This window comes from Myzus persicae, unplaced genomic scaffold, assembly GCF_001856785.1.
Source record: "Myzus persicae strain clone G006 unplaced genomic scaffold, MPER_G0061.0, whole genome shotgun sequence".
NCBI classification, from domain to species: Eukaryota; Metazoa; Arthropoda; class Insecta; order Hemiptera; family Aphididae; genus Myzus; species Myzus persicae.
In genome coordinates, this window is record NW_019101247.1 from 216,480 (window position 1) to 233,774 (window position 17,295).

General features: G+C 33.7%; 1 protein-coding gene across 1 annotated transcript in view; it reads left to right on the top strand.

Annotated features, from left to right (window-relative positions):
• The window catches only part of LOC111028390 (tRNA dimethylallyltransferase, mitochondrial), a 97,030-nt gene that overhangs the window by 46,529 nt on the left and 33,206 nt on the right, over positions 1 to 17,295 (top strand). The gene's annotated exons all lie outside the window — the stretch shown is intronic.

The window sequence follows — 17,295 nt, forward strand, 5'->3', positions numbered from 1 at the left end:
AAACGTAGGAATAATATCAGTTATTTGGCCCAACAATACTGACACTAACATTGTGATCTAGTCTGCATTATATTTTATGTTAATTTTAAAAACCTTGCTCTAATTGATTCGATCTATTGGCTTACGCGCAGGTTTTCTTAAGGATTTTTGGAGTTTTATAAAATTTAAATAAAAACTAATTTTGATGTGTACGCAGTTATTGCGTTATTTAAATATGCGATTGATATAATTGTTGAGAATATGCACATTCCAATAACACCTTAGGTTTACCACGCAAATACAAATTGATTTATCGTTGGTAATTTATATTTTTTAAAACATTAATGGGATAACTTGGCATGGTTCGAGTAGAATAAAAAATAAATCAAATGTTTTTGTTGAGTAAATAATTTGATTAAGTATTTAATTTATCAGTTTTGTTGTAAAATTTTTAATAATGATTATTTTCTATTACGAGTACGGAGTAGTTATACGACATTGCAGTCTTTGCCTAATTTTGTTGATGTAAATATGACGTTTACAAGGAATATATTGTACATTGTCTATGTATACATATTTTATAGCCAGAGTATAAATCGTTTATAATTATATTCCGGCAAAAATAGGTCATAAATCATCATAAATAGCACATATACATTATACATATAGCTTTGGCGTTTTGTTAGAGACCTTCGATTGTAGGTCATTCAACCCGGGATATGTCCCTATAACTCACTTGTGTAATTATATAATCGATTTCTATATTGTATACGGCGCGTTTGGATTCCGATTGGTATTGTGTTTTTACCGGGAACGTAATATACATTTTGGAACATTGCAAAAAGCTCTACTTATTCAGATGGAGACTCTCAGACTGCAGACGTAATGTCATGACTCATGACGTTTAATAGATTAATAACCTTTGGCTGGTGTATTATTGGTCTAGACTAGAGAATTTGTATTAGTGGTTTTCGCGGTTTGGGAAGCTTACCGTGGGCTGTAAAATTTAAATCAGATGAGACATCATCCTGGAAGGATATCGTCCGTTCTATACATAGGTACCCGTATAATCGTATTCAATACTTATATCATCGAAAAATATCCCGGAAATTCAGTAGAGGTATTATTGTTGTACGCTAAGTACCAATTTCATAAAAGCAGCAACCTGGAAACAATATTATAACATTATAGCTAGTGACTTTTGACACATAATTTATATATGAACAGCCGGGGTGCAGGTTTTTGTACCTATTGTTTGTAAATAGTATGTAATATCATGATAATGTACGCCTCGGCGAAGGCGACGTCTTGAACTTCAAACGGCGCTCACGCTGTATAATATTAACATCATAATAATATTATTATAGGAATCGTTGGTACAGGGTGCCACATGAACTAAGCAGAACACAATATGATATTGTATAATATTAATATTTACGTGTATATTTTACGGTATCCGGAGTAGGTACAGCCCGTATATCTAGTTGACTTGGTGCGGTATTTATACTATATCGGCACACGATATGGGTACTACCATATTATTATAAAATATCATAATATATTATAATATACAGTGTACGATTTTTTCGGGTTGGGTCATCCTAGTTTCCGTTTGTCCTTGTGGAATGTGTGTGACGCGTATATGAGACGTCTGCCGAGAATTCGAGATGCATAGAAGATAATAAAAATCATAATGTTATTCAAATTACATTATTATTTTTCGTCTTGTGTAGTCGTGTGTATATTATAATGAGATGCCCAAAGTTCGAGTTCTATTATATTGCCAACCGAGTAATACCTACTCGTGAATTAAAAAAGAAAACGAAATTCCTTCATTGTTCGCGGGGGCAATGAATAAAAGTTTTCACTTCAACGTTGATCGTTTCCGTGTAAACCTCGGCTTAGCTATAGTAGGTACATAATAGTGGATACCTATATAATATTACGAGTGTGACGAGGTGCAGCTTTGTACGTAGCAGATCCTCCATTTATGAATCGCGGGAAAACCGCCCGGGAAATTGCAATACAAACACGCGTAGCGTTCGAGTTCAAATATTTTCTTTTCAAAGCAAAAATAAACATCTGGAAGAAAATGTTATTTGGGTTATACGACTGTGAAAAACTCGCGTTTTCTCTGTCCGCACGCCTAACCTCGCGCTCGTTCCCCGCCTATTGTGTGACGTTGCGTTTTCATTTAAGTTTTATTATTGTTGTTGTTATTATTATTATTATTATTATTATTATTACTTTTATTTTTCCTTATAATATTATTATGTTCTCTTTCCTTCTTTGTTTCCATATCTGCGCAACGAATTTTCGGCAACAAAGGAACGGAAACGCTGCGGTGGCGGTGTGTGCCATAACGGTTGGTCGCGGTGGGGCGGGCGACTTGGTAGATATTATGATGACCGGCCTTGACGCTGGCCGAAATTTATAAAATCGCAGAACCGACGCCCTTGTGTGTGTGCTAGTGTGTGTGCGTAAGTGCGTGTAAGCAAGTGCGTGTGTGTGTTAGTGTGTGTAATATGCGAGTTTGTGCGTGTTTGCGAGTGCGCGTGCGAAACGACTATATAAGAGAACGGATCAAGGACACGACATTGGTTTTTGGCTAGGTCCTATAAAACACTTCCCCCTCCCTCCTCGTGACCGATTTTTTTCGCTTCTCGCGTTATCACACTAGACTGCAGAAACTACACAGTCGAGGGGGGAGGGGCTTTGTTATTAGCAATTTTTTCCTCCCCGGCCGAAAAACCAAATTTGTCGGTTTTTTCTATTCGTTTACTTCTATTACACTACTACCCACTCGGTCGCCGCCGCCGTCGCCGGAACAACAGACAACATTCGGTTTCCCTTTCATTCATCACTTTCGTTTTAGATTTTTATACTCCGTCGGCCGTATATACAGGCGCTCGTCTACCTCTCTCTCCACTACGTCATAATCTTACTCGCCGCCGCCTCCGCTTGAGAGTACCGTTCAGTTGACGATTTACATAATGGTAATATTATTATTATCATTGTTTTAATTCGGGTCTTTCGTATTATTATTATCAATATATTAGTGTAGCACAGCACATTTCTACTTACTCTCGATGATTACGAAAATATGTATTTTTTTGATTCCGACCAAAAACAAATACCTGTAAAATTTTCGATTTATTGCAATGACATGTTGCGATGTAAAATATCGACCATTGGTTTTTGTTTTACTATTGTGATCGTCATCATTATCATTGGATGCGAATTATTAATTCTAACATACTTACCTATCGTTTTTATTAGATGCCCAGCTTTTATTACTTTTCCGGACTTCATTTATTTATCCCGCTCAGGGTAAATATAATATAATAATATGCGTACGTAATTATGCGTAAGAACACCTTTATAGCCTGTATTATAATGTAATGAAAACGGAATTAATTTATGTTTGAATCATGGTGTAGTTAAAACCAATTTATTGTTATTTTCCGCGATAGTCATATCAATATTTTAATTAAACCCGTTCATATAGGTTATCTATATTAACATTTCCTCGTAATAATTAACAATGGCCGATTTATTTCTTGACACTTGAATGAATTTCATTCGTGTCTACAGCACATTTTTCATACACGTTGTTCGTTTTTCAGTACCATAATGACGTGTATGTAAAATTGTGAATTAAAGTTATTTCCACTCATCGATAGCATAAAACAATTATTATTACTTTACATATTTAATTTCTATTTAATAATATTTTTGTTTCCTCTCAACGAACTTGAAGTGCTAAAACCTATATTAATGTTTTCCTCCGTCGCTTGACACCTCGCTATAATATTATGTCAGTCGGACACCGCGTATACTAACGATTCCGTATACTTCATTCATAAAACAGTTTACGACGTACACTCGCGCTTAAAAAAGTCTCGAGCTAAACTATAACAATGGACTCAGTGGGATGTAGACGGTTTTAATTGGCATAATGTTGCAATAACGTCTATACATATTATTATGATATAGTAGCCGGAAACAACAACGAAATTATTACAAGTGTAGCGTTGTTCCTGTACAGCAATTAAAATAGAAATAAAAGAAAGAGTTCAAGTTAAACTGTCTGTTATTATTTAATTATTACCGTTCTACGTAAGCACAATAATTAAATTTTTTTTATCTATAGACGTATATACGTATATATAGTTGGTGATGCGTTTGGACCTTTAAAATTGATCATGTTATATTAATAGTATAGTAGATTATAATTTATAACACATATTATGTTATTATGGGATAAATTGTTTTCGAATGTTTATAATGTATAGGTACGTGTACCTTTTAAAACGAATAATTATGATATACTATTAATTATTATATTCGAGAATTCGTTAATCAAACGAGTTTATCATCCCGGACTAAGCGCATCATCGCGGGCTATAATTTTATAATATGTATATTTTAATACATGTATTACGTAACGATAATAATAATATAATATACATATTAAGTAGATATATAATATAAACGTCTAACACCGCGGACCATACGTGTACTTCATTATTACTTTCGGCTGTACAATATTATAATTATATTAAACCGACAATTCGCGTCTCGTGCGGAATATTTGGCGATTTTTTTGTTTTACATCAAACCGGTTTTACGACGATTCGATTAAATACCTGCGGATTGGAATTTTTTTCAACCATCACGCGACCCGTGCATATATTATTATCAGTGATCGCAGTCTGCCGCAGTACTCTATTGATCTGCGTGTCTTGTAACTCGAAACCATATTTTTCAGTAGTAGGAACCTATATATTATGTGTTATACACCGCACCGCACCTCATAATATAATATAATATATAATATATAACAATATTATAGTATAATATATTGTGCATACAATTTGTTTCTACCAACAAATCTGCACTAATTATTAATTATTCGTCATACATTAATTTGGTGTGCAACGTTTAATTTAGGAATACCTCCCTTGGGCTCTGTATTTTTTAAAATTCCAAACAGGTAGTTTGTTCACTTATATAGTACATATAATACAATAATATATATACATGCACTCGCGTTTTTATTGAAAAAATTCTTATAAAAACAAATTTATTGTGACTATTATAACAATGAAATTTACATTGCTATATTCGTATACTATGTATAGGTATATACGAGTATGTCATTGTCGCCTTGTGCGTTCAAATAGTAATAACATTGCCTGGTATACGGTATAATATGTGACGTAGGTTTATAGGAAAGAAAAATATTTTTTAAAAATGATTACATATTATGTAAATCGTTTTGAAACGCACCGCGAAGTGTTGTGATTGATTTATGTTATTTTTTTATCTTGGACGTTTCTTGTCTACAAAAATTAATAACTCTCGCCTGTGCGTGTATCCTATGTTATAATAAACATGTCATTATAAATATTTTACTTAAATTATTATAAACCTGCGGCCACAGTTACTACAACACACTGACATAATTCAACAGACCGGTTAAGGGCTATTAGCGAATACCTTGCCTATGAATTCAGCCTAGGCGAATCCATCATATAATAGGTATAGGCGACAAGTATTGTATTGTTTTGTAGGTATATACTGATGTGAAAAAAAAGCGTTTTCCTTGGGACCACGGTTGCAGTGAACGTGTATCATCCTCGTACGCGTCGAAGTATAGATATGTTGTAAATTGTAGAATAAAATATATCCAATATCGTATGAATTAGATATACGTGTATGGTGTACCTAATATTACTTGGGCTCTTTCGTGGACGATTCGGCGGGTGGTCTGTCTTTTAAACTCGCGGGAGGCAGACGCATTGTGTATAACGCTCACCAGAACAACAAAACAAAACTTGAAAAAGCACGCTAGGTATTCGATGGTATTATATTACTTGTAGATCTGTGAATTGGGTGCGCTAAAATATACCTAACAGTTAAATGAGTATAGTGTATGCTTATGCACTTGTGGTGCACAGTGTGCCAATGTGCACTGATTGTTGAAATACACGCAATTAAACGTATGATTTAAGAAACAAAATATTTTTTTTAAATACAATTTGTTACAAACGTTGCTGCCTTGCTGGTATAAATTATTCAAATGTTTATAGTTTATACATAGCCATGTGCAAAATAGAATTTCGTTTATTCCTTACCTATAGTAGTGTACTGGTAGTATTGTAAAACATAATTTGATAGAGGTTATATATCCTTCTACACTGTCAACATTTTTTTAAATTCACTCAGTCCTGTGTAAGACATAATATCCTATACACAATACGGGAAAAAAGTTTAATTTCGAAACACCGTCTCCCATTCAGAAAGGTGGACGATTTGAGCCTAAAAATAAATATACAGTTTATTATACATTCCGCATTCAAAATTTCAAACCATGTTAGTGTACATGTTTGTATATAGTTAATTAAACCTATTGTATTTATTTATAATACAAATAGATAAAAAAATGATATAAATATGTTATGCTTATTATTTTTCACGAGCGTAAGTTAGGAGAATTTAATATTTAATATTATATTATATTATAAATTATAATATTTAATTTAAAAACGAAACGATTATTAAAGAGCCATATAGAGGTCTGACTATATTTTACTGCCCTCGTACTCTTTATACTTTCTGACAACTGCAATTAACTGCTTTTGCGTTTGCATGTAGTGTATCCTTGGGGTTATATTGGACTTCAAAAGTTTAATTAAACACAAAAATAAATGTTTAAACTTTCGAGTTTCGTGGTTGAACTTTATTACATATCTTAAGGATTATTACACTACAACAGGATGTATATATGGACGAGGCTTTATAATAATTTAAATGTTTTGGGCCATTGCAGCTTGTTTCTGTAACGTACCTTCAGGTATCGTTTGGGATTTCGTATAATTTCAGGAAAACTTGCTGTATACATAATTACCATATTAGTACGTTATAAATGTTATAATGAATTATAATTTAATAATAATTATATTAATAATAATAATAATAATAATAATAATAATAATATTTAATGAACTAAACGTTGTTTATACATATGAAGGATATGTTAGATATCAATATACAAATGGGGGAATAACAAAATATACTATTCCACTTCACGCGGGATGGTTCCATGTTAGTATACAATTAAAAACTCAAGCCAAAAATACGACATGGTTAAATAAAATATTTTACTAATTAAATTAGTTGTAACTATTTTTATTATACAATATATTATTATATTATTATTTTTATATAAATTCATAAATTAGCAATTATTTTTTTAGTTATCGGTAGGTTTATATTATGATTATTATTAAATGTATATTATTTCTGACTACCTAGTGATTTAAACATACTTGGGTAATTTTTTTTTCTATCCCAACTCTTTCTTTCGATATATTGTAAATTTAACGTACCTATTTATTTATAATTATATTATTGCAATAATAAAATAATTTACCAAATGTTTTTTTTCTCTCGTTATGGTGTGAGGGGATGAAGTGTTGTGAAGAAACGTAATACTTTGTATGAGAACTCATCATTGTCCGTTCTCCAGTATATATACATATTATTATTTGTTGTTGTATCATAATTCATTAATTTTCTTGTCTGTTTTCGTACAACCATACACTAGAGGAATAACCCGAGTTTTGATATTTTAATCCTCTGATGTATATTTTCGTTTAAACAGAGACGTACGTTTGTAGTTTTATCTTCTGCAGTGTCTGGACTCGTGTAAGTTGTCGAAGATTTCCTACGCTCGTCGATGTTCGTTATTTTTACTTATACGTAATTTTACTTGTGTTCACCATTATCGCAGCAAACTACGTGCATGTGCGTTATTCGAGTTTTTTTATGTTGTTATCCCGCGATCGTCGCTTTTGGTTAGGAAAACAAGGACTGTACGTTATAGGTACCGTGTGCGAAAACTGTGTTTTTTTCTTTGTCGTATCTTATCTGGTAAATGCGCATTAGAGAGACGAACAAACGACAGGGGCGAGAAAAAGGCAAGGGAAATAAATTTATAGGCGCCTCGTCCACATACATAACATCCTCCTTACAGTATATAGGTGTAGTGTGTACACTTAAATATATTATATTCGCGGTGTAAACACATATACATACAAACACTCCCATAATATGTATATTTATATATTATTATATACCGACTAGTTTCGTTTATTTTTTCATTTCAGGTTCAAGTTTTTTTTTTTTAAAGAGACTTCGTCTCGTCGAACGCGTCTTATTCGGTCGCAAAGCAAATCACTCGCGCAATCAGTGAGCTAAACGTGAATATAACGACGATTTTGATTTCAAAAGAATAACGGCGCGCGGCGCGTGCATCGGGGTGGGCTTGAAAAAATGTAAATTTGGAACGCATTCGATAAGTACGTTGTGAGGGAACACGAACCGCTGCATTATTTAATATAATAATATAACAGTGTTGTAACATAAATGATAATACAGTACATGAAAAAAATTCGAACGACTGCATCATGCGTGTAAAGTCCTATCGCCGAACCTATAATATGATGTATACACCACGAATACTTTCATAGGTAACATACCTTGCCTATATACATATATTGTCGTTATTATTGCAATTCGATACTCGGGGCACGGCGTAATAAATAATATTATATTGTGCATGACTACGGCGTGTATACAGCTTGTGCGACTGTGGTGGTCAACGTTTTTTTTCCAACAGGGAGCCGCGATATATTCCTGGACGCATAGCACCACTTTATAACACGTTTGTAGGAAAGTTGGGAGAAGGGCCAGACTGTAAATTCCCGACACCTCATAGACATCTATATGTATATATGTTAGAAGCCAATAGTTTTATTAACGCAGCCACGGGTGGTGATGGAACATATAATATATGTTATTATTTAATATGTGAACATACGGAAAAGCATAACAATTTGATTCGGCTGTCTTAAAACGAATATAAGGAAATAAAAACCTATCCGGTTGGTGTACTGTACTCGCGGCTCGGTGTAGCAATGGTTTGTGAATGAAGAGGTGAGTGGGGTGGTATGTGGATTCAGCGAACCCCCGATAATATTGTATTATTTTTCATTTCTCATTTAATATAATATTATATTATAATATTATACAACAGTGTCTTTCTATTGTGTACCTATGCTTGTACGTATTATGTCCGTATGTATGATGTACGTACCCTCCCCCGTAAATTGATTGCATGAAGTCCGGCGATGCTTTATTTCTAATGGCTTAATTTCTGCGAGCTTGAGGTTATTGATTGCGTTGTACGTGCAGACTATACATCTAGTTATTATGTTATATTACAAGCCGAAGACCCATAATTTATCCTACCGTATCCACGATGTTTAATTAAATGTCGATATACCTCGATGGTTTTGGCATAAACTTTCCGAAAGCGAGAACTCGATCTCCCGCCACAATTCGTGTAAGTCCTAAATAGCTCGCTTGGCCACTATATGTAGGTACTCATCGCCAGTGGTCAACCGCGATATTTCCACCCTCGTTTTTCAAACTCTTGTGAAAATTGTCGTCATTCCGTCAATACATGCAGTGAACACCGTGCTGGTTTTACGGTCACCCTATATTATATTATCACCGAGTTTAAGTACGTCGTCGTCTGAGAGCGGTCGTTAATAATAATAATAAAAACTACATTTTTTTTATTTTATTATTAAAAAGGTCCTCAGCCGTTAAAATAATAATGATACTAATGATAATAAACATCCGACGACTACTACTACACTCGAGCACATGTATATGCGCGCGTCGCCTTCGGGGATTTCAGTGGGCGCCGTGCGCTACCGTCCGTCAAGGTCCCCCGGGAGCGGTTCTGGTGGAAAAGGGTGGTGTCCCGCGCCGAAAAGGAAGCTGTCGACACGAGTGTAATAATATGTATATAATGTTATAATGGCGGGCATGGGCTAGACGGAATTATATTTAAAAAATAATTTTTTTCGTTTAATAATAAAACGTACAAAACGTCGTCGGGTGAGCCACCGGACAGCAGCAGCAGACGACGACAATTGGATGGCTCTTGCGATGGGGGGAAGGAGGGGGGTTCGAGGTAGTCGAAATAGTGAAGTCCACGTGCTGACCCGGGGCGCCCACGCGTTTGGCGGTTGTCCCGAGACGAGGATTGATGGTTGTCGAGAGGGTAGCGGAAGGGGGAGTTGTGTCTTAATAAGTTGCGTCCCTCCCCTCCACTCCCCCACCGGTGTTTCTCCTCTCACGCAGACTTGTGTATTATAGGTACCTACTACTACACTTCGTCGCGCGCGCACCCGGAAATAGTGTCACTCTAATATAAGTTTGTGCCCACAGTATATATTATATTATTCACTTCCATTTCACTGAGATAGGTATTAATTTTTGAAAGAAAAAATAATATATTAATTTCTCCCGTGGTGTAGGCATATTAAAAGAAATGCTCGAGTCGTGTTACCGGCTCAGGGTCCTTCAAATAGAAATTGGTTTTATATGTAAATGTTTTAAAGTAATTCCGTGATGTGTATGGGTTATTTTTTTTTTATTTGTTATCATTGCAGTATTAATAAATTATATACTATACACGAATAAAAAGTTAAATTTTTTACACTTGTCTTCTTCAGTCGTTATTCAACGTTAAATAGAATTTATTTTCCTTCTTTCTTATCAAGAAAGAAAAAGATTATTCAAATTAAAGAATATATCCCAATTAAAAAAAAAAAATATGTTTAGCAGTTGATCACTATTTATTACCCTATGGCCTCTGAATATCGACCGTTGTGTTATAATAGATTTCATAAGCCATGTACATTATTTTATTTCATTTATAATCTACCTATTTATTTTATACTTATACTTTCTTTTGCATAAATTTATTCACTCCATTAAAAAATTACTAACAGTACTTTGAAGGTTTGAAGTTTTTCCATTTGTATTTCAATAGTACCTACTTATATGCATTTTAATTTACAAATCAATAACATTTATACACTTTAACTAGTCGATTTAATGACATTACCCTTTTTGAAATGTATACTAATTATTAATTTAAATTGATATATCGACCTATTGTATGCGTTTTTAAATTAAACGTGATAAAATAATTTTGAGCAAAAGTATTGAAGATGCAATATACAATAAAATGTTTAACTTACGTAAAACATTGCTGAAAACCTACATACTTCTGTTAGAGACAAATTAAACCTTATCTGCACAGGAAAGACATAAAAAATAAAATAAAAGAGGGATGGACATTTTATTATAATTAATGTAAATACACGTTTGTTTACGACCTCATTCGTACTAATGTGTTTCGTGCCTATTTCTTTTTAGATGTGTTTATTATATTAAAAACTAGTCAACCTACATCCTCTAAAACGTAATGTTCTTATGGCATTATTCTTATGCAACGTTTTACTTGGTGTGTATACTATTTTTTCCTAGTATTTAATTTTACATATCGATTCTAATCTGCTGCTGCGTTTTCGAGTAAATAACTACGATAGTATATGTATGTAAAATAATACCTGTAAAATAGTATTTTTTAAATTAGTTAGCGCTTAAATTACATAAAATTACTCGCAGATAATAAAAACTATGAAAAAAAAACCCATTCAAGTAGTTTTATAGAAGGTAAATATAATATAATATAATATAATATGTTTATTTCTTTATTATTTTTTCACCATTATTTTGTTGTCTTTACTGTATACAAATTACAAATAGATTTCAATGTAACTATATAGTATATATTTTTCAACTGGCCGTATAATAATGTGTATGGGCTACAGGTTCCGAATCAACACATTCGGTGGCAATTCGCTCTACTACAGTTATTGAAGTGAACTTTCCGCAGATGTTTATTATTATTAATGTCCATCGAAAGTTATTATATAACATACTCGTGTATCTTCAGGAGTGCAAATTACTATTGAGAATGCATAACATTATTTTACACTTGTTATTAAACGTTTACCTCGTCGGTCCTGGGAAAATATATTGCTGTTTTACTGATAATACCGCGGTCGTGTGCCATTAGGATTTTTATATATAATAAGGTACGTTGCCAATTATACATATGTGACGATGTCTTACAAATAATAATTATGATGTACTACATAATAGCTGCATTGTATGTACACGCCGTTTGTATGCAGTTATATTATAGAGATGTAAATTAGAACAATTATTAGTGTATAGAATGTTGTACATATATGTGCGATATGCGCGATAAGCGATGGTTTGAATACCTACACATTTGTTGCCGAAAACAATTAAGTAACTAACTTTTTTTGTTTTCTCTATAATATAATTAAACTGAAAGAGAAAAATGAATTAGCTATAGGTACGAGTCAATAGTTGGCCTACACTTCGGCAGCATACCTACACGTAATTTTTATATTTTTTTCAGGGATTTTGTATCCCGGATTGTACTCGCGTTGTGGTGTCAATCGGCTCTAGCCGAGTAAAGAGTAGAGACGACTGCGTAGTAAGACTATTTTTCTTGTTTTTGTTCATTTTTATTTTTTACTTAAATACCCTCTATACTACGAATATGGATATTATTTCATTTGATTATCACACTTATACCTATAGATTATAATTATTCTTTGTTATTTGCATCTTTTTTTCTCAATTATATGGAAGTATAATATATTCCATATTACCTATTGGCTATGTGTTTAGGTAACCGTTGTCAACTGTATTTGTCTTTTCCCACTAGTCACTTGACCTTTTACAACGGGTTCCTAAATTTTACGCAATAACAATACGTAATTTATTATATCGTGAAAAATCCTTTCCCCCCTTCCCCGAATCTCGCTTGACAGGAAAAAAAGGGAAGTGAAAAATCTGAAATATATTCAGTATTTACAGTAGGTATATTATCATCATCATAAATTGGGCACACACATACCTACTGCAGTATTAGAATACTTTTTGCATCATAAAGAGTAACAATTATTGTCGGTTTTTATTTTGCTATCGTATTATTATGGTCAAAGCATATTTTTTTTTACTATATACTAATTTATATACGAAACATTTATTGAGGTTTATTGTCAATGGCGATGATCCATTCAATGTACACACCACTACACACTTTGTTGGATGAGCCGTTTATCGCGAATAACGTATATGTAGGTTTAACAGCATCAATGATAAAGTAATAACCTAATTAAAATTTAAAACACTGTAATAGAGTCCAAAATCTCTGTTTCCATTTTGGTTATTACTTATTAGATTTTAATATATTTAATATTATAGTCTCTAGTATGCGTGATTATTAACGCGCTTAAGGTTTGTACGATTAATTAAGTCGGTTTTAAACGTCAACACTTCATTTTTCTTTATGTTTTTGACGGATTTCACAAAATCTCTTTAGCAGCTAACAGCACCTGTCACCGTGATTTTCTAATTTATTATTAAACACCATGCTTTGAAACTATTTTTTTTTATTGATTTCCAGCTCATGCTATATATGTAGCCTTGTAGATTGTAAAAATGTATCTAGTGAATAAATTCTCAACCGATTGGAATACGATTTACGTTGACAAAATATATAAATTATTTCCATTATAAAAAAAGCATAAAGACTGAAGATATAAACGAGAAAAATATAATGTATATATAATAACACCGTTTGTATATTTTCTTTCCATTTTGATTTGTTTTAGTCTAGAATTTAAGTACCGAAATCGGATTACTCTGCAGTATTCATTCGGAATATTGATTTTTCGTACATACATCCTATTATTTAATTCCACTACAATATAATTTGTTGTCGATTGTTTTATATTTTATGACTCAAGTCGATGTTAAATAGTAATATATCTAGTAATACACTAGCGTACATCTGTGTATATATATATTAAACTATCGACCGATCATATTCATGCACTCTATATAGCTACTTAAAAATAAAGAATCACTGAATTTTTTATATCGGTTGACGTTATTACGCATGTACGTTGAAGTTAATGGGGTTTCGATAAAAAAATTAATTATCACTCGATTTTAGTATGTTTTAAACGCTTATAATAACAGTACCGGCGTAAAAAAGATATACACTGACGTACTATACTAATAGCGTGTGGACATGTCGTATAATTTACCTACTGTTTATTATTCGATTCACCGCTGTTGCAGATTCTAAATTACTCGGATTACTGTAAATCGAAGGATTTTTGTTTGTAAGGTTTACGCGCTTGCTGTAGCGGTGTAGGTACAATCTGAATACCGCGTTTTACCGCAATGACTTTGTATACAGAGTGATTTATTAACGTGAGACCCTTGTTATTATGTATAGGCGTATATATTTATTTCATTTCATTTAATTTTTTTTCCTACATATTTTATGTTTTTGAAAATAACTTATTTGACCTAGCCGGGGAATCGTAAAAAACAATTTGAAAATGCCGTTTTGATGTATAGGCTTGTGCAGATGTATATATAAACATTTAAATTCCAGTGGCCTAAACATATAATATTATACACATACACCACTGTCTATATAGGCATAGGCCCTACGATTTTTGGTGCCAAAACATATGTCACGAAGTTTTGTACACTACTCTTGGCTCCCAAAACTCTGTTCGGGATCGTTAATTATGCCGGTGACCGTAAAAATAAACGGCAATGACCGGCTCCCGATGAAAATCGCTGTACATCCATTCGCGATCTCCGCGGCGGCGACAGGAAACGCGTTCAAGTCAGCAGCCTAAACGAATCACGCTGGAATAATAATTAAATGTCAAATCATATAAATATTTAATATCATGATATTTCGGGTCGGCTCGGGAAAAAAAAACAATAATAAGTATACAGTAATAATGTCACACGACATATCATATGATAATAGACCCGTTAACCCCGTTTGGCAGTCGCTATAAACTAGCGGCGAGCAAATATAATATCGTACGTCTTACATATTACTGTCGTTGTACCAATATATATACTATATTGTACCTAGATACGATAATAATGCTCGAAACGCGTTCGCGAACAGTATATTAAACTTTGTGTACGTCCGGCGACGACTCGACGACGCGGTTCCGTTACGGCTCAATTATCGGATCGGCATTCCGGATCGATGAAAATCCATGTATAATATATATACATGTACAATGTATTATATACCTAGAGCGAAATCCGCGCTCGGTGTAAAGTTATTCGGAAATACCGTAAGTGTACCGCGTACCTGTATATATATAGCGTGTATATATGTATGTATGACGTATGTTTGTTTGTATGTATGTATGTATGTATGTATGCGTGTTGCTTGTGTATACGGTATTTTTATGCACACACACACACACACGTGTGTGTGTGTGTGTGTGTGTGTGTGTGTGTGTGTGTCGTCGCATATAATATCCTTCCCCTATACAACTTTCAAACCTGTTCCTGGCGCCGTTTTGTCAACCGGTTTTCCGCGCGAACCCCGTCCAGCGTGTCCGGTGCACATCGCACGCACGCCGCCGAGTAAGTACACACACTCACACACTTTGGTACACGTCATATACCTATGTGACGTATACACCGTGATCTCGTTGTCCTCCAAGGTTTTCAGTGTACGTTTTTCGATTTCGGGGTTTCAAAGCTCCGAGCGAAAAGTTTCCCTAAAATGTCCCTTCCTCTGTGTAATGTAGACGTTTTGTTACTTACAATCATTCGCCGACGAGTTGTCTTGATCTGATCTGTAATTTTATAATGCAATTTATTTATGAGGACAAATTATCGTTTCGAGTACAAAAAATATATTGTTACAGACGGTTAGAGTATATTATATTTTATAATATTGCAGCACCGGAATATCGTGTCTTAGCTCCTGCCACTCGACTCCCCTCGAATTTGAATGCTCGCCTGACGAGGAAATGCTATATTTGTTTAATATTCGGCATTTACGTATCGTCGTTTATAAAAATATACAACAGTTTATCTTTTGAAAAAACTTATTGAGAAATCACCATGATATAATGAATACAATTGAAAATAGCCTAAACGGAAAGAAGAAATCTTCCAATATGCATAGGTACAATAAGAAAAACCGAAAACAAGTTTCGTATCAAATCCGGCCCGCTATAAAACGATCACCCAACATACATAATATAGTACCTATATAGTATTATATGTGAATAACCCGTCCTTGAGCTTGATTATAATCTTGGGCGAGTGGTTATAATAATTAATAATAGTTGTAATAAAATTGTCATCTCGAAGAACGTGAAAATTAATACACTTGGGTCGTAAAATTGTATTCTGGTGCGCCGCAGGGGGGTGGGATTGCGTCCCTCTGTCATAATATTATAATAATACATAGCAGGTTTGCAATTCTTAGTTTTTCTTTCACCCATGTAATTAATTTCGTATTCAAATCAAATTGTATTTCCGAAAAAAAATGTTACCGACTTCAAAACTGTACTGAGAAACAGCATTCAAACATTTAATAAACTGGAGTAAATATTATACCTATATTTGGGGTATAGAAATTCCACGGGGTGCCTATACTTTTTTAAACGGTTATAAATAGTAAACTATTCATATTTAAATTCTTAACTTTTCGAAAGTTATATAAGTATATCGCTTTTTTTGCCAAAACTACTTTTAAGTGCCTATACATAGCGACATAAATTAAACGGATAAATAGTTTTGTCTCTTTCGAAAACACAAAAGTTGACGGCCCAAACAAACCCAGTGTCCCAAGTCAAAAGTTCATTGTGATTCACGTTTATATAATATGTTTTGTTTCACCGCGAGCGAGTTGTAAATCAGTCATACGGATAGTAGAGGTGTAGGGTACATCTGCTTGTACCGAGAGCACGGCGATTTGCCCTCGAGAACTATATTATAATTTAAACGTTGAAATATGCTGCACTACGGTATTGCGGTCGCGGTTACGCCTTTCCGCCACCGTCACGGTCGCTGTTATCATCGTCCTCGTCGTTGTTATCGGTATATTTGTAGCCATACGTATAATGATATAGGTACCTAACTGTGTATTGTACGTACGCAAGCATAACATATATAGGTAGTGTGCATTTTCGAATTCGATTAAAAATGTTGACCTTCAGGACGGAAAAAGAAGAAGAGTCGTCTTAGGTCGGTAATTCGTGGTTGCCAAATCTCGGCGATGACCCGCTCGATGGAAAAGAAATGTCCTTATAATATATACAACGCCATACGTATTAGGTACGCTGTGTGCCAAACGACAAGATTCCCGAACATCTAAATGGTTTTTAATTAGACGCGTTGCCCAAGAACGAGTTTTTTTTTTTAGAGTGTTATAAGCCGAGTTATAAACATTCGACAAACATTCTTCTCGTTCTAAACGCATAAAATGTCACAGCG